The sequence below is a fragment of the Canis lupus genome, chromosome X (genome assembly GCF_048164855.1).
Source record: "Canis lupus baileyi chromosome X, mCanLup2.hap1, whole genome shotgun sequence".
In the NCBI taxonomy this organism is placed as follows: Eukaryota; Metazoa; Chordata; class Mammalia; order Carnivora; family Canidae; genus Canis; species Canis lupus.
In genome coordinates this window covers 53,696,287-53,716,219 of record NC_132876.1, presented here as the reverse complement: position 1 = coordinate 53,716,219, position 19,933 = coordinate 53,696,287, and the positions used below count along the sequence as shown (strand labels likewise).

General features: G+C 36.4%; 1 protein-coding gene and 1 pseudogene across 7 annotated transcripts in view; one reads left to right on the top strand and one right to left on the bottom strand.

The window, feature by feature from the left end:
* Nucleotides 1–19,933, top strand: part of DIAPH2 (diaphanous related formin 2) — a 1,054,304-nt gene that overhangs the window by 620,407 nt on the left and 413,964 nt on the right. The gene's annotated exons all lie outside the window — the stretch shown is intronic.
* Nucleotides 11,282–14,986, bottom strand: LOC140627806 (proteasome subunit alpha type-1 pseudogene; annotated as a pseudogene).

Genomic DNA, 19,933 nt, shown 5'->3' with positions numbered 1-19,933 from the left:
ATATTCTTTCCTGCTTTGTTGAGGATTAGTTGAACATATAGTTTGGGTTCAATTCTGGGTTTACTGTTCTCTACCTATGTGTGTATTTTTGTGCTAGTACCATTCTGTTTTGATTACTACAGTTTTTGTAATATAATTTGAAGTCTCGAATTGTGATTCCTCCAGCTTCACTTTTCTTCTTCAAGGTTGCTTTGGCCATTCCAGGTCATTAGTGTTTCCATATAAATTTTAGGATTGTTTATTCTAGTTCTGTTGAAAAATGCTGTAGGTGTTTAGAAAAATATTGCATTAAATATGTAGACTGCTTTGAGTACTATAGGTATTCAACAAAGTTTGTTATTCAAATGCATGAGCTTGGAATATCTTTCCATTTCTTTTTGTCATCTTCAGTTTCTTTCATCGGGGTTGTATAAGTTTCAGAGTACAGATCTTTTACTTCCTTGCTTAGATTTATTCCTAGATATCTTATGGGTTTTGATGTAAATGGGATTGATTACTTTCTTTTTCTGCTGTTTCATTATTGGGGTTTAGAAATGCAACAGATTTCTGTACACTGATTTTGTATATACTCCTTTACTGAATTTGCATATCATTTCTAGCAGTTTTTGGTGTAGTCTTTCACTTTTTCTATGTACAGTATCATGTCATCTGCAAATAGTGAAAATTTGACTTCTTTGCTGATTTGGGTATGTTTTATTTTTTGTTGTTGTCGTCTGATTGCTGAGGCTAGGACTTCCAGGACTATGTTAAATAACAGTGGTGAGAGTAAACATCCCTGTGTTTTTCCTGGCCATAGCGTTTGAAAAGCTTGCAGTTTTTCCCCATTGTGGATAATGTTCATTGTGGGTTTTCCATAAATGGTTTTTATGATGTTGAGGAATGTTTGTCTAAACCTACTTTGTTGAAGGTTTTTATTATGAATGGATGTTGTACTTTGTCATCTGTTTTTTCTGCCTCTATTGAAATGAACACACTTGATTTTATCCTTTCTTTTATGAATCGGTATGTCACATTGATTGATTTGTGAATACCGAACCACCCTTGCAAACCAAGAAAAATTCTATTTGATTGTAGTGAATGATTTTTTAACTGACTTGTTTGATTCACTTTGCTAGTATGTTATTGAGAATTTTTGTATCCAAGTTCATCATGGATATTGATGTACAGTTCTCTTATTTTTAGGGGATTCTTTATCTTGTTTTGGTATCAGGTAAATTCTGTCCTCATACAATGAGTTTGGAAGTTTTCCTTCCTTTTCTGTTTTTTACAATAGTTTAAGAAGAATAGGTATGAAGTCTTCTTTAAATGTTTGGTAGAATATTCCTATTAACCTTCTGGCTCTGGACTTTTGTTTGTGAGGTATTTTATTACTGATTCAATTTCTTTGCTGGATATCACTCTGTTTAAGTTTTCTATTTGTTTCTCAGTTTTTGTGGTCTATATGTTTCTAAGAATTTATCCATTTATTCCAGGTTGTCTAATTTGTTGGCATACAGTTTTTCATTATATTCTCTTATAGTTGTATTTATGTGGTATTGGTTGTTATTTCTCCTCTTTCCGTTGTGATTTTATTTATTTGGGTCCTTTCTCTTTTATTTTTGATAAGTCTGGCTAGATGTTTATCAATTTTAAGAGGTTTTTCAAGAACCAGCTCCTGGTTTCATTGATGTACTGGTTTTTTTGTTTGTTCATTTGCTTGTTTTTAGATTCTATCCTGTATTTGTGCTCTAATCTTCATTATTTCTTTCCTTCCACTGTCTTTAGGCTTCATTTGTTCTTTTTCTAGCTACTTTAAGTGTAAGGTTAGGTTGTTTATTCAAGATTTTACTTGCTTCTTAAGGTAGACCTGTATCGCTAGGGACTTTCTTCCTAGAACGACTTTTGCTTCATCTCAAGGATTTTGGACCATTTATTGTGGTGTCATTTTCATTTGTGTCCATGAAATTTTTTACAAATATCTTCTTTAATTTCCTGGTTATCCCACTCATTGTTTAGTAGCATGTTTAACCCCCATGTATTTGTGGTCTTTCCAAATGTTTTCACATGGCTGACTTCTATTTCCATTGTGTTGTGGTCATGGTCAAAAAAGGTCATGGTATGATTTCAGTCATTTTGTATTTGATGAGGCCTGAATTTTGACCAAATATGTGATGTATTATTGAGAATGTCCCATGTGTATTGGAAAAGCATGTGCATTCTGCTGTTTTAGGATGGGCTGTTCTGAATATTCTCTGTGAGGTCCATCTGGTCTAGTGTGTCATTCAAAGCCATTGTTTCCTTGTTGATTTCTGCTTAGATGATCTGTTCAGTGATGTAAATGGGGTGTCAAAGTCCCCTACTCTTATTGTATCATTATCAATGAGTTCCTCTATGTTTGTTATTGTTTTATATATTTGAGTACTACCAAGTTGGGGACATAAATATTTACAATTGTTAGATATTCTTGTTGGATAGACCCCTTTATTTTCATAAATGTCCTTTTTTTTAATTTGTTATAATCTTTGTTTCAGGGTCTAGTTTTTTGCAGTGTAAGTAATGCTACCCTAGCAGGGTTTTTGTTTGTTTGTTTTGACAACCATTTGTGTCATAAATGTTTCTCCATTCTTTAGAGCACTTTCAGTCTGCAGGTGTCTTTAGGTTGAAATGAGTTTCTTACAGGCAGCATATACATGGGTCTTGTTTTTTTATCCATTCTAACACCCTATTTCTTTTGTTTGGAGCATTTCGTCCATTTACATTCAGAGTAAATATTGATAGATATGTGTTTATTGCCATTTTATTATTTGTTTGGTCATTGTTTCTGGACATTTCTCTAACCCTTTCTAATCTTTGTCATTCTTGGTATCTCCTTTGTACTCAAAAAATCCAATTAAATATTTATTGTAGGCCTCGTTTAGTGGTCAAAAGCTACCTTAATTTTTGTTTGTCTGGGAAATTTTCTCTCTCCAAGTAATCTGAATCTTAGCCTTGCTGGATAGATTATTGTTGGCTACAGATTTTTCCCATTCAACATTTTGAATATATCATGCCACTCCTTTCTGGCTTACTAGGTTTTTGTTGAGAAATATCCAGCTAGCCTTATGGGTCTCCCCTTTTTTAATTTCACTGGCTTCAAATTTTTTTTTACTGTTTATCATATTTTGTAAATTTCACTACAATATGTTTTGGTATTGGCTTGGTTTTATTGATTTTGATGATACTTCTCTGTGCCTCCTGGATCTGAATGTCTTTTTTTCCTTCCCCAGATTAGGCATGTTTTTATCTAAAATTTTTCAAATAAATTTTCTGCCCCCTTTTCTCTCTTCTTTCTGGGACTCCTATAATATGAATGTTTTTACATTTGATGGAGTCACTGAGGTCCCTAAATCTGTCCTCATGTTGCATAATTCTTCTCTCTTTTGTCCAGCTTCATTTATTTTCCATTATTTTGTCTTCTAAATTGCTAACTCATTCCTCTGCTTCAAAGGAATTCTGTTCATTATATTAAGCCTGTTTCCAATCTCATATATTGTATTCCTCATCTCTGATAGATTTTTAAGAATTTCATCTCTGTTATACAGATGTGGTACTGACGTTTTCTCTTCTTTTCTCAAGCTCAATGAGTATCCTTATGATCACTATTTTAAATTCTCTATTAGGCATGTTACTTTTATCTGTTCCCTTAGATCTCTTGTCATGCTTTATATTGTTCTTTCCTTTGGGATTAATTCCTCTGTCTTGGCACTTTGTCTAAATCTCTGCCTTGTTCTCTGTATTAGAAAAGCTAGTTATGTCTCCTCCTTATTTTTATGAAGAGACCATGTAGTGCCCAGGGCCTGGTGCTTCAGGGAGTATCTCTGTTGTGTGCTGCATGTGCTCTGCTGCTGTGTCTTGGCTGTTCTAGCCTTTAGGCCAGTTGTTTGCAGAGGCTCTTCTTGCTGATTGTTAGTAGTTTGGTCCCTGGCCTCAATATGGTGAATTTTAACTAGGCGTACCCTGGTCTGCTTCTTTTTTTTTTTTTTTTATGATAGTCACACACAGAGAAAGAGAGAGGCAGAGACATAGGCAGAGGGAGAAGCAGGCTCCATGCACCAGGAGCCCGACGTGGGATTCGATCCCGGGTCTCCAGATCGCGCCCTGGACCAAAGGCAGGCACTAAATCACTGTGCCATCCAGGGATCCCCCTGGTCTGCTTCCAAAACGAGACCTGACACCACTTCCATGAGAATTGAGGCCCTGCAGAACTCTGTTGTCAAGAGATGTAGTGTAGGAAGGTATTTGGGCTCGTCTTCTTGGGGAGTGGCCCACCACTGTTGGACTCAGGCAAGCTTGACTGAGAAGGGCAGTTCCACCAGAGCTCCAGGGTATGTGGCTTGGTGTTAGAGTGTTAGGCAGCTAGTGTGGACACTGCTTCCTGCAGGTGCCTCTGTGTTTCTGTTGAAGGGTTGGGGAGTGAAATGGCACCAATTAGTTCCTTTGTTTCTAGAGAGGTATCTCCATGAAAGCTGACTCTCAGGGATGCATTCTGAGAAGAGCTAAAAATCTTCCCACTCTCTGCCCCAGGCATTCTGCAGATTGCTATTTCCAACTGTCTTCCCCTGGGTTTTTTGCCTACCTTCTCTCTAGGAGCAGAGCACTGCCCTCCAGGCTCTATCCCAACCATGCTGGCTGACCTGTAAATCCATGCTTTAAGCCCTGCCTGTTGCAAGAACTCAGGAAGTTCTGCCTCTTTCATTTTCCAACCAATAGTTTTGGTGAAAATTTCATCTTCTGTGTTCCCATTTGTGTTCCTCTCTCTCACATACCCTTCTTCATGATCACAGCTCCCTCCTCTCCATAGCAGCCAAGATCCATTTCCCCCCTAAACCAAGTCTCTGTACTTTCTACCTTTTTCCATGTAGCCTCTTCTCTTCCTTTAGTTGTGGAGTTGTTCTTTCAGTCTTCAGGTCAATTTCTGGGGAATTTAGGATGATTTGATAATTATCTAGTTGTTCCATATGATGAAATGATTCTAAGTCCTCCTTCTTCACCTCCATGTTCTCTCTCCCCAGTCGTGATTTCAGTAATTGTAGATAAATACCCCAAAGTGGGACAGCTAAACTACCAGTCACAGAAAGATAGATAGTGCATGATTCTACTTATTTGAGACATCTAAAATATTCAAATTTGTATAGTTAAATATGGAATGGTGGTTGCTTAGCTGGGGAGAAATGAAGAGTTATTAATAAATGGGCATAAAGTTTTAGTTAAGCAAGATGAATAAATTCTAGAGATCTGTACAACATTGTATATATAGTCAAAAATAAGGTATTATATACTTAAACATTTTATGTAGAGAATAGAATTTATGTTAAGTGTTCTTACCACAATAAAATAAAAATTTAAATAAAAGATGTATGTTTTCCTTAGAGTGTACTTCTTCCTATTTGTAATAGCATAGTACTTCCTTACTAAGTGTAGAGAATAGCCCTTTAGAAACCTATTTATTCATTACTATTCTTGTTTATATGATCTGAAGTGTAACACAAACAGAACACTTTTTATACTTGTGGCTTCTCAACTTTCCCTTTTCATAATGTCAATTTTTAATTAAATCGTAGGTGTTTAAGGAAGAGGAAAGAAAAACTACTGGATAGTAGTATGAGCTGTGTTCCCCTCCAAATCAGTGCTAAAAAAGTGAATACAAGATTACTCTAAACATCATAAAAGGATGGAATGAAAATATAAAATACAAACATGGCCACACATAAAAATTATGTTTCCCAGATTCCACCTTGGTACAATGAAAGATAATAATAATTATTTTTATTTTTAAGTGAAAGTCCTTTCCATCCCCATGTCTACCACCCAACAATACATGTTTGTATTATATGCATACGTACATGTATATAATATATACCAATATTATAACCTAAAAAGTGTGCAAGAACAAAGTTGTTCCATAAAATTTAAGTGCTAGAAGTGGTGCTCTTAGGCTCCATTGGTTCTAAAATACTGGTTCATGGACTAGCATCAATCTGTAGCATTTTCACCAGTCTGTATTTAAATGATAATTTGAACACACACAGGCACATTCAGAAAATTAAGCTACATGTATTTGGTATAAAGAAATGCTCCTTTATTCTGAGATTATTTCCTTTCCATTGTTTTTCATAGTAAAATATCCTACTTTTATGAGAGTGATGAAGAAAAATCATAGTTTTCCTTTTAAAATAAAGGCCCAGGGCAGCCCTCGTGTCACAGAGGTTTGGCGCCACCTGCAGCTTGGGGTGTGATCCTCGAGACCTGGGATCGAGTCCCGCATCGGGCTCCCTGCATGGAGCCTGCTTCTCCCTCTGCCTGTGTCTCTGCCTCTCTCTCTCTGTGTCTATGAATAAATAAATAAAATCTTTAAAAAAATAAAATAAAATAATGGCCCATCTTGGCAGTTTAGAAAGTTACCCCTTATTTTATATTATTATTATTATTATTTTATTATTATTATTATTTTGACATCCTTTTGGAATTCTAACACCTGGGAACAATTGATCTAATTTAATCTCCTTATTTCACAGTTGAGAAAAGTAAGGCCTAGAGAAGTAAAGAGAGTTATCAAAGATTCACTAACAGAACATCATGAAATTTAAAGTAGACACCAGGCATCCATAATTGTAGACCAGCGCTCTGAATAAAGTTATCAATTCCCTAAATTATAACATATCTATAACACATTTATACATTTCAGTTAATCTTTACTTTGGCACCTTTCTTTTTTGTTTGTTTAACATTCTTACTTTCCATATTTTGGTATGCTAATGCTACATTTGGTTACCTTCATTATGGAGTTGTTTATCAAGCCCTTTTAAATTATTGACTTGTTTCTTATTTTTTTAAAGTGAATTAAAGGTACTTTTGCATTGTCAAAAATTTGAGGCCTTTCATTGTACTTGTATTAAGGTTAAATTGTCTCCCCACTGGTATTTAAGAAGGACATTGATTGCATTCTACTTGGCTGCCTCCTTGTGCTCGAGATTTCATTTTCTGGTGCAGTTTATAGAGATAAGTTTAATGGAATGGGTATGCTATGATGCATTTACTTAAACGTTACGTTCATTTATTTTATTTTAACGTCCTCACAAGTTATTATCTGACCCAAGAAAATGCCTAGTCAGTGTGTTTTCTCTGCTGGAATTAGGATATCAAGCCAGGTGGAAAATTTAAATCCCATGTATAATGAGTTCTAACTCATGGTATAAATAAGTTTTTATGGTCATAATAATTTATATTCGTGTAATACTTTATTATAATAAACACATATCTGGGTTTTTTTCTGGCTTTCAGTGTATGTTTTACATACGTTGTCAGACTTTGTTTGTGAGGACATAGGTGCTTTTGTTCCCATTTCATGGATGGCATAGATGAAGTTCAGATATCTAATATTCCCCAAACTACACAGTTTGTGGCAGAGTCAGGTCTAGCACCAGAGGTCATATGACTGTTAGCTTTTGCATTTGTTTTGTATATCAACTTCGTGCTAGTGCTTCTCTCTGCATATTATTCTTAAATTTGTCTTTCCCCTTCTCTCCCTGACAGGGATAACATTTTTTTTTTAAGATTTCATTTATTTATTCATGAGAGACACAGAGAGAGAGGCAGAGACAGGTAGAGAGAGAAGCAGGCTCCCCATGTGGAACCCAACGTGGGACTTGATCCCAGGACCCCGGGATCATGCCATGAGCCAAAGGCAGACACTCAACCACTGAACCACCCAGGTGCCCTGGAATTCCATTCTTAATCAGACTTCTCATTCTCATCTTTACATCCTAGAACTATTTTCAAATTGTCAAATTTGTTTTAGTGGTTCTGCCTTCTGGAATAACTTAATTTCAAATACCATGATGAGAGAGGAGGGAAGAGAATATAAATAGTATTGTTATAGAGTTTAAGCTGAATTAAGTATAAAATTATAAACTCAATTAAACGTGATTAAATGAGCCATTTTTGGGATGCCTAGGTGGCCTCTGCCTCTTTTTCTCCTCTCTGTCTGTCTATCATGAATAAATAAATAAGATATTAAAAAGAATAAATGAGCCATTTTATAGCTTAACACTATACAGGAATATATTAATTATGTTAGCAAGAGAAGGAGTCCATATTCAGATTTTAAAAGTCCATTCTTACTTTAGATCCATCAAAATCATTTCCCAAACTCAAACTACCTTCTTCAAGAGTGGATTACTTAATATTGATAGTTCTGTGATAATTGGTTAAAATATTTGGATGAGGGTGATTAGGTTCCAGCCTCACACCATATGCTAAAACAAATTAATCAATATAGATTAGAAAAGCAAAAGTTAATAAAATAAATCAATAAAAGAAAGAGAATGGGGGATCCCTGGGTGGCTCAGTGATTTAGCACCTGTCTTCGGCCCAGGGTGTGATCCTGGAGACCCAGCATTGAGTCCCACGTCCGGCTCCCTGCATAGAGCCTGCTTCTCCCTCTGCCTGTGTCTCTGCCTCTCTCTCTCTCTGTGTCTCTCATGAATAAATAAATAAAATCTTTAAAACAATGAAAAATAAATGAAAGAGAACAAAACTGTAGATGACTCTTGTCTAATCTTAGGGTAGGGCTTGCTACACATGAAAGCTTAGGGAAAAACTACAGGTAAAGTTTACTAGTTATATATCAATTAGTAAAATCTGTAATTTACAAAAAAAAGTATAAAAACAATTAAAAGGCAAATGTTATACTGTGGGAAATAGTTAAAACATATGTAACATCTTAACATACTTTTCAGAAATTATGGGTATCAGAATTAATTTCTATTTTACTAGTCAAGTATAAGTTAAGTGCAGTATAGTCCCTTGAGGTGTGTTTTGGAAATTGCCACTGACTAGTCTCATTGGTAAAATGGGAAATGATTAAAAGCAAATAGATTGCTGATAAATAGAAAGTAGTTCAAACCCTAAGATCACTCACACCAGCCTACCATTTTGCAAATTAATGTGTTGATATATTATGTTCTGCATATTAATGAAATAGAAGGAAAGCTAATACAATCTATTGTTAAAGGAAAAAAATCACGAGTCATCCATGAGACAGTGATAAGTGTGACTGTATATTTGTAAGCAGAAGAGCTATGGTGCCTGGGTGGCTCAGTTGTTTAAGTATCTGCCTTTGGCTCAGGTCATGATCCCAGGACCCTGGGATCAAGCCCTGTGTCAGTCTCCCTGCTTAGCAGAGAGTCTGCTTCTCCCTCTCCTGCTGCTTGTGCTCTCTTTCATTCACTCTCTCTCCCAAATAAATAAATAAAATCTTATAAAAATATATAAGCAGAAGAGTTTAAATCAGTATCTAGATAGTCAATTATAGAAAGTAAAAATAACAAATGAATAAATGAATGCATAAATAAAGCACAATTATTTGATATGATGCCATTGTTTTTCGAATTAAAATAAAGCAATCCTGGCAAGATTTGATTACATGTAATTAAAAACTATGGAATACAAATATGAAAGAATATAACACATCTTAAACCATTAGTCAAATGAAACACATGGTAATAGTTGCATAGCATAGCAAAGCTTGGTAGCTTATAATCATACACAGAAAAATATGCACACACATGGGTGTGGGGGTGTAGTTTAGTTATATTGCAATGCATGAAGAAAAAAACAATAAAAAGGGGATTTTCAGCATTGTATTTTATCTTATTTCATTCAGTTCTATGTTACTGCCTTCTTATCGGTTTCAAAGCTAAGCGGGATATAACAGAAGATTGTGACATTAGGATATCATCAGATACTAACAGAAATTTGTTGAAAGAAAATATGATTCTAGTGGTGTGAAATTCACAAGACTAACAATGAGAGATTTGTCATCAAATGTTAATAAAGAAGTAGTAGAGATACCAAGAAAGAAATAGCTTGAAATGCTTCAATTTGAGCTGATACTGAAAGTTTGTTACAGTAAGAGGAAAAATATTCACTATTCCTTTACCAACAACTTTCAAGATTAAAACACAGAAAGTGAGTTGTATAATTATTTAAAGGAGATTTATATGTTGAGAATATGTTTTAAAATCTGATGTACATGTGATTTCATTCAGAAAACGCAAATGAAAAATATTTTTAATAAAATACTTAACTCATTCCATTGATTATAATGAATAACTCCATTATTTTCATTATTTAATTATGAAGTAGATTGATGGATTATATCAGTATTAGAGAAATTTGGGGGATATTCATTGCAGATGATGGCTATAAAGTATACTCTAATTTATGTTAATGTCTATATGTGTATAAACATGTAACTCAGAACACATTGCATGAGGAATATAATTTGTTCTCACTACACACTTATGAATTAGATAGCAAGCATTTTTCTTCTGGCATGTGAGAAGGCATACAGGGAGCATGTGGGCATGGTTAATAAAACAGGCAGCAACAACACAAGAAATAACGTGTTTACCTTCCATTTAATTTTCCTTCTCCAATTACACATTATTTTATCTTTATGTATTTTTCTCAAACTTCCTAATACCCACCTAATGTACAGGCTTCAATTTGTATATATTCTTCATTTTAAGACTATGCTTAATTAGAGTAATCTAGGTACATAAAAAGGAGAAACATTTGTTTTTTTTTAAGGCTTTTTAAAAAGATTTTATTTATTTATTCATGAGAATACACAGAGAGGAGAGAGAGAGAGAGAGAGGCAGAGACACAGGCAGAGGGAGAAGCAGGCTCCATGTAGGGAGCCTGACATAGGACTCGATCCTGGATCTCCAGGATCATGCCCTGGGCTGAAGGGAGCGCTAAACCACTGAGCCACCTAGGCTGCCCAAAAAGGAGAAACATTTGGATGGTTATTCATGTGATATAAGGTTATAGCATAAGTTATTCTTATAAACTTTTTATGGGTATCTAATAATTGATTCAATATATAAAAATAGCCTATTTTTTAAAAAAGAATTCTGTAGTAGAAAATGAGCTATATCTATATTTAAAAGGTATTTAAGGTCCTTCACATATTTTTTTTTTTGGCAGGTGAAACAATTTTATTTCACAGTTGTCTTTAAAACCACAAAGACACTATGTTCTTCATATAAAAACATCAGTACTTTCTAGAAAATGTAACTATACTTTCTAGAAAATGATTATATAGACCCTCTGAAAGAAAAAATGCACACCATTATATGGTTCAGACAAGTTGCTTGGGAAAAACACATCTGGACTGATTCCTAAAACATACCATAAGACCACTCTGTGTCTTTTGGTCCAAAGTATAGATTATTGTCATCACTAAGGTCTCCCTGCATTCTTACATATTCGATAATACACATATAGACTGGTTTGTGACTTAATGCTCCATTAGTTCATCAGCATTTTCTGCAGGTTCATCAGCAGGTTGAGCAGGCTGTACCTTTCTCTGTGGTCTTTCTTCAAGACCTTTCAGGAATGGAGATATATCATCATCATCATAAATCATAAACTCCAAGTCTTTACCAACAATTCCAATGGAAACATTTTTTTGTAGGTAGGTCCTGTTCTGCAGCAAGTGTCTCTCGTAAGGCACGCAGACCATGTTTAACCAGTTCATTCAAATTGCACTCCATAAACTCAGACATATGTCTCTCCATGTATGTACGAGCTGATGGAGAACGGGCTCCAATGGACATGGCTCTACAGTCAAAATAGTTGACAGATGGACAGGTTTGGAAAATGTGAGAGCCCATGTCATCATAACCAGCAATAAGCAATCCAACACCATATGGTCTCCAGCCATATTGTTGTGTTGGTATCTGGGTCTTGCTTCCAATTAAAGATACAAGACGAGACACAGGAAGAGGTCTGTCAAATATAAATGGAATCAAAACACTCCTGGCACATGAAATTACAAAACATCAGCAGGAAGTCCTGCAATTGAGATACCAATATGGTTATCAACATGGAGAATTTTCTTCTGATGAGCTGCAAGCTCTGACTGTGCTCTCTTCAATGCAACCAACACTGCATGGTTTTTTATTTCAGACCAACTGTGGCTAAACCTTGTTTGACAGCTTCCATTGCATATTCAATTTGATGAATCCTGCCCTGAGGGCTCCAAACAGTGACATCATTGTCATACTGTTTGCGAAGGTTCCAGCAGGGTTCTGGCTACAGCCTCCTGCAGAGGTGTGGATTCAAGAGCTAGGGTGCTTCACTTATTATTATGACATTTGTTTCCATTCTTTTGTTTACCAGGGGCAGGGGAGGGTGATGTTTATATATACAGATTACAGAATTATTACCTTCCAGTGAATGGTCAGTAGACTTCACCTTTTCTCTAGTCTAAGTTTGAAACATTTAGATCATTTTTTTATCTTGACCACAACCAAGTCGGCTGTCAAGGACTAAGATATTTGCTAGTGCTATTTGACTAGGTTGTTCTTTCAAAACCATTTATTTTAATTATTATTTTGTTTGTGTGTGTTGCCTAAGCCTTGTGTATTTCTAGTTGCATAAAAATAAATAGGAAACAAATGACTGTTCAGTATTCTGAAGCAAGCCAGATATGTTTGCATCATTTACAGAGCTTTATAGGACTCAGGCAGAGACTGTCAGATTCATGGTAATCAGCTGAATATCATTTGTTTCTTTCAAAAGACAATGAGAATAAAAGATGCATATGTCATGAATGTGGAGAAGGTCATCTCATGTTTAATGAAAAATCTCACTGGATGACTCTAGAGAGATGTATAAGAAACCTAAGAATACCATGTTTTATCTTAAACATGCTGGTCAAATCAGTGGGGGAGGGGAGAAAAGAAAAAGTATATATAGATGTATATTATGTATATATATAAGGAATATAATATTATAATATCTCTTTTAAGCTAGAAATATCCAGTATTGTAATTGGTTGCAGCAGTCTTTCCTATAAAAAAAGTTACAGAGGTTATGAAACTAGAATTTATTTAATTTGAATATGTATATCCATATATATATAAGCATAAATGCATTTGAATTTGTATTTAAGGTATATACATTTATAATCAATAAATGTTTATCTTTATATAAAATGTCATTTACAAGTTTATAGAATCATCAACAATGTCCTAAGTATATTGTTTCTTCCCTACTTTTATTTCATGAAAATGATTAAGTGTTTCAAGCAGTCTGTACCAGATACCACATTTTTATCTATTAGTGCAGTGATAAGTATAGACAAATAAGCACTTGATGGGTTTAAACAAATATATTGAACTTTACCTATATAGTTTAAGCAATGTTGCTCTCCTTTATCATAAAGATAGTGATTTCTCAACACATTCACTTGATATCTCCATTCCTGACAGCTCTCAAATCCCCCTCACACTTTGACAACATTGTATTCTGCTAAGAAAGGAAAATGGGAGATATACTTTATATTTCAAATATATTAGGTTGACATGTGAGCTGTGGTCATTTTTATTAAAAGTGAAGGGAAATACATGTAGAAAGGAGAATTAAGAAACAGAAAATAAGATGTCTTAGGAAGGTGGAGGCAGGGTGGTTAACAGGTGGGAAGAAAAGGCTAGCCATCAGCATGTTTTAGCAGGAAGATAGTGCTCACTGAATTTTTCCCTTTTCCTATTTTTGCATTCTCCTCTTACAATATCAACCACCCATCATCTAACAATCACCCAAACAGAGTTGTTGTCTGTGTGTGCGTGTGTGTGTGTGTGTGTGTGTGTATACACATATTTATGCCTAACTAACACATATAAAACCACTTAGTATAAAAACAGATAATTAGGGCTGGTAAAAATAACTTGCCTTATCATGATATATAATTAAAATTGCTTTTATTCCATATATACATAGAATATATGTATATATACTTACACATATGTGTCTATATATAAAGATGTGCATTTATAATGTATACTAATATTTGCCAGTGACAGTGTAATTCTGCATTCCAGTCGGCCAAGCAAACATTTATGGAAAGCTTGCTCTAGGGACACTTATTCTTTCACATCATGCTCCTTGTCCCTTTATTGAGGCAATCTCTGTTTTTTTGTTTTGTTTTGTTTTTTGTTTTTCCTTTTCCTTTTCTCTCCCAGAATGTTCTAGTTTTTGGGAAATATTAGTCTTCTCAGGACTGAAGCTGGTGCCTTTGCATACCAACTGCTGTTGTTTTAAGGCCTAATTTGAACCAAATATGAATGGAAGTTGAGAAAGGACTTCCTTAAACCATGGTGATATTAGTAGCAACTTAATGCTTTGGATTTTAGTCTGATTTCTATGGAACTGAATTATTTGAAACTTTCTTTAGCCATGAAGAAATCTGAATATATGGTATCTTATACTTCCTTTCATGACTTAAGTACTTTTTAAAGGTTACCTAACTTTAAAAGAGCTGAATCAGGATAATATAAGTATATGCCTTTTTTATCGGCACTCTTCAACTCTTCCTCTTTTGGACTACTTCTGGAAATGACACATTATAAAAAGACCAACTATTTAAATATTGGAGTGATTGTGAATATACTTGTCATAGAATCCTAAAACACTGTTTCATACTCATTGTGGAGTTTAATAAGGAAATTGAATACTATGTCATAAAATCTTTTTCAACTGGGCACGTTAAAAAACTTGGAACATGCATAAAAATGTATAGAGACATGTATAATGCACATATTCAAATGGTCAATTTATAGTATCTATATGTCTTAGTCATATCTCATGTGATGCAGAGCAATAAACATTAATTTTTTTGTTTGACCTATTTTAAACTCTTCTGAGATTATGCTAAAACATTTTTTTTTAAAAAAATAGTGACTTTAAAGTAGCATGTTTGACAAAAAAATCAAGATAGTCATACTTATCAAGGGTCAGGGGCTGCTTTCAAGATGCTGTTGGGGTCAGGCACACACATTAAAAGCATCCTTAGCCAGACTATCACTTGGCAGAGTTATTTTTATGGGCTTTGACTTTGTTTCTATGTCTCAGGAATTACCTTGACTGTGTTTTCTAAACATGCTCTGGATTTTGGCATCTCCCTCATTCAGGTCTCAGTATCTCATAGTGACATCCAGTTATCTCCTCATTTCCTCTTGGTATTTGCCGCTGCCAATCGCTTGGGCAATAAATCAAACTTAATGTCAATTTATTGAATTTTGTCACTGCTCCTCACCAATCATCATACCAGCAGATGTTTTATTGGTGTTTCTGACGAAAATGATAGCTGAACTGGATATCTGCATATAGCACTTATAAAAAAATCAATATAGTAAAAAATGTTATCAATCATATAGTATAGATACCATATAACCATCTACAGAGATCAGTTGAAATATTTTAACAGGGATCCCTGGGTGGCTCAGTGGTTTAGCGCCTGCCTTCGGCCCAGGGCGTGATCCTGGAGACCTGGGATTGAGTCCCACGTCGGGCTTCCTGCATGGAGCCTGCTTCTCCCTTTGCCTGTGTCTCTGCCTGTGTGTGTGTGTGTGTGTGTGTGTGTGTGTGTGTGTCGTGAATAAATAAATAAAATCTTTTAAAAAAGAAATATTTTAACATTATAAACATAAAACCAAGTTAGGTTGAAAGCTGCTCTTACAGCAGGCACAGATGGGCATCTTTTAGGATTGTCTATGGGAAGTTTGTGACAACAATAATAATAACAAGAGTGGCAACAGTGATAATGGTTTTATCTCACATTTATATGTTCTAAGTATTTTACATGAATTTAATCCTTACAACAACCTTGTGACAGTAAGAATCATTATCATTCCATTATATAGGTGATAAAACTGAGAGGTTAACATGCTCAAAGTTAGAAATCTTGGAAGTAGAAGAACCAGAATTTGACCCCTATTGTTTTTTTTCATGCATCAAACTAAAATAGTAAGATTTGTCTTACCTTCTGCCTTGTACTTGATTAATTAAACTTCAAGGTGCTACACAAAGATAATACTTTCAGTAAGTTGTGCTTATTATCCATTACCCATATATTTAGTAGAAAAAACTATATGCACTGGTGATTTTCCTACTGAAATTCTTTTTTTAATTTGTAAAAGGAAGAACTTTGCCACCAGGGTTAATCATCATAGAAATGAAAAATTTCTGATGTCTTTCTCTAGGAATATTCTTTATATCCCTCTGTCCATCCATTCAGAACTTACTTTGTGGCCAACACTATAATAGGTGATAAGAATATGATAGTAAATAAGATATGGTCCCTGTTTAAAAAAAAAACTTACTTGAACTCAAGAAGAGAATAGAAACCCATTTATCTTTGTTGATTATATATTCACTTTCTTGAAGGCAGATTAACTCTCAAGGACTCAACCAGTTCTGTGATTTAGGTTGTAAGAATAAATTTCACTTCAATATAGAATTTAATTTGCCTTAATGGGTGTCAGTGTGTTTTCATACTAGTTTGAATAAGCTACTATTTTAGTAGCTAATTAATGCATTAGCTACTATTAGATAACGTTTGCTTTTATCTGTTAACTACTTTTGCCAAAAGGGGATCTTTTACACAATTTTATATAAATGTAATGTGAAACATAGCCTGCTTTCTGTGGCAAATATAGTTTGGGAGGAATGTAGAATTTCTGAGTGTTTAAAGATAATAAAATATTATAAAAAATATTCTTACAAAAAGTGTCTTTTTGGAGTAGGATGCTCATTCTGTTTGTTCAGAATTAAGTGGATTATTATATAAGCCTTCGCATTATTTGAATTTTATTGTATTTATTTTTGAACATTAAAAAAACAAAAGGGAGATCCCTGGGTGGCTCAGTGGTTTAGGGCCTGCCTTCGGCTCAGGGTGTGATCCTGCAGTCCCGGGATCGAGTCACACATCAGGCTTCCTGCATGGAGCCTGCTTCTCCCTCTGCCTGTCTCTGCCTCTCTCTCTCTCTCTGTGTCGCTCATGAATAAACAGATAAAATCTTAAAAAAAAAAAAAAGAAACAAAAGGTTGTTTTTCATTATCTCTTCTATCAAGAATCTAAGACTTGATCAGTACTTTTTTGTCTCTGTTTTTGAGGGGGTTTTTTGGCCTCAGTTTTGTCTATGCGCAATGTTTATAGAATCATATATTCTTTATGTGAGTTTATGACACTTGGTATTTTTAAAGCATGATATTCTTCCAGTGTTGCTACATTTTCTTCATAATTATTTGTATTTAATGTGTAATCTTGACTCCAATTGATGTGCCAAACTTTATCAATTCTGTATTGTACTATAGGACATAAAGACCTCTAATCTTTCCCTATTTAAAATAATGTTTTAAAGATTTATTTATTTATTTATGATAGACATAGAGAGAGAGAGAGAGAGGCAGAGACACAGGAGGAAGGAGAAGTAGGCTCCATGCCGGGAGCCCGACGTGGGACTTGATCCCGGGACTCCAGGATCGCTCCCCGGGCCAAAGGCAGGCGCCAAACCGCTGAGCCACCCAGGGATCCCCCCTATTTAAAATAATTTTATAATTTCTCTCTTTAACTATATATATGATTCCTTGTTTTATTTCTATGAGATGTGCCAAGACTTGAAAATATTTCTCTACTCTTGAATTTTTTAGAAAAGTATTTTCCAGGAGGATTGTATAAATGTACACAATCATATATCAGTTTCACCATAACCTCAAAAACAGTAGTTTTACTCTACTTGTTTATGTTACTTCTACTTCCAAAGAGGGATTGAGACAGCTGGTCATGAAAAGAAATGAGCACACAAATTCAACAAAATGTAAAAATAAAAATGAGACTTTAAAAAAATTGTGCCAGGGATCCCTGGGTGGCGCAGCGGTTTAGCACCTGCCTTTGGCCCAGGGCACAATCCTGGAGACCCGGGATCAAATCCCACGTCAGGCTCCCGGTGCATGGTGCCTGCTTCTCCCTCTGCCCATGTCTCTGCCCCTCTCTCTCTGTGTGTGTGACTATCATGAAAAAGATTTTAAAAAAAATTGTGCCAATAATTATACAGTGGTAATCTCTTTTCTTATAAATACCTGCGACAATGAATGAAAGATAATATTTTCCCATGTTTTAAATTAATTTTACCATTTCCTTTTTGCTTTTGCCATTTACTGATTTAGGTCAAGTGTTTTGCTCTTTAATATGAATTCTTTATATAACATGTATTCGCTGTAAATGTTGCACCATTTTCTGTTTTTTTAAAATTTTTATTAGTAATAAATTTATTTTTTATTGGTGTTGAATATACCAACATACAGAATAACACCCAGTGCTCATCCCGTCAAGGGCCCCCTCAGTGCCCATCACCCATTCACCCCCACCCCCTGCCCTCCTGCCCTTCCACCACCCCTAGTTCGTTTCCCAGAGTTATGAGTCTTTATGTTCTGTCTCCCTTTCTGATATTTCCCACACATTTCTTCTCCCTTCCCTTATATTCCCTTTCACTATTATTTATATTCCCCAAATGAATGAGAACATACAATGTTTGTCCTTCTCCGATTGACTTACTTCACTCAGCATAATACCCTCTAGTTCCATCCACGTTGAAGCAAATGGTGGGTATTTGTCATTTCTAATGGCTGAGTAATATTCCATTGCTCAGTGCAGAGTGGCCAAAAACAAGTTGTATTGGGAAAAGGAGAGAAAGAGAGGAGAGAAAGAAAGACAGAAAAGAGAAAAAGAAAAAAGAGAAATGGAAGAAAAAGAACAAAAAGAGAAGAAAAAGACAAAGAAAAACAAAGAAAGGTGAAAAAAAAGGGTGGGGGAAGCAATCAGAAATCGAAAATTAAAAAAAATCCACGGGGAGTATCTTTTGATTCTGTGTACTTTAAGTCCCTTGACTTCCCCTGGAACTTGTCCTTCCAGCTGGTCTTCTGGGGGAGGGGCCTGTTGTGCTGATTTTCAGGTGTTAGCGCTTGGGGGAGCTGCTCTGCCCCCTGCCTGGTGCAGGGCTCAGTGGGGGTTGTTTACCCTGTGAGGCCCCAGGAGGAACAACACCTGTGGCGGCGGCCAACTCTAGAGCCCTGGATTCAGCCCCCGCAGGAACTCCGGAGCTCTCCTTCTGCGGGGCCTGGAGGCTCCGGGGCGGGGCCGCTGCTCTGCTCAGCTCGGGGCAGGAGCGTCCTTGCTGTCCTGAGCCCTCCTGGCCTCTGCCTGTCCCGGGGGGAGGCCGGATCCTGGGCTGTGTCCCGGCGCCCTGTGCTCCTGGGCCTGCACTGTTGGATTCCTGCTCCCGGTGGCGTAGCCCCTTCTGGAGCCGCTGGCCAAGCCCCTCCAAGCTGCCCCTGGAGCCCCGAAGCCCCCTCCGCACGGAGCCTCTTCCTCTCCCGGAGCCGCCTCCCAGCTGCTCCCAGCCGCGCAGCCCCCTCCACGCGGAGCCACCGCTGGAGCCCCTCTGAGCTGCTCCGGGTCCAGCCGAGCACGCTGCAGTCTTTTAGGGAGCTCGGCCGCGGGGTATGGCGCACTCTCCCTGGGTCGCAGGTGTCTGTTAGTGTCCCAGGGAGCCTGAGGGCATCCCCGCCCTCCTGGGTCCTGCTCTAACTCCCTGCGAGCCCCTTTCCGCCCGGGAAGTTTGGTGAATCTCCTGCTTCTCCGGGATGGTGCTCTTCTGTCCTGGGGACACTTGCCCTGGCCTCAGCCCGGCTCCTCGCGGGGCCCCTCCCCCTTGGATGCCTTTTGTTTCTTTATTTCTTTTTTCCCCGTCTTCCTACCTTGATAGAAGCGCGAACTCTTCTCACTGTTGCATTCCAGCTGTTCTCTCTTTAAATCTCAGGCCGAATTCGTAGATTTTCAGGATGATTTGAAGGTTATCTAGATAATTTGGTGGGGACAGGTGACTTGGGGACCCTACTCTTCAGCCATCTTCCATTTTCTGTTTAATTCTGTAGCCCCTCCTCCATTTTCTGTTTAATTCTAGATGTGTGCTTATAATTGTCACAAATCTTATCAAGAATTATACCTGTGATTTAGAATATTTGTATTTGCAAATAGTAATGTACTTTCAACTTATTTAACTTT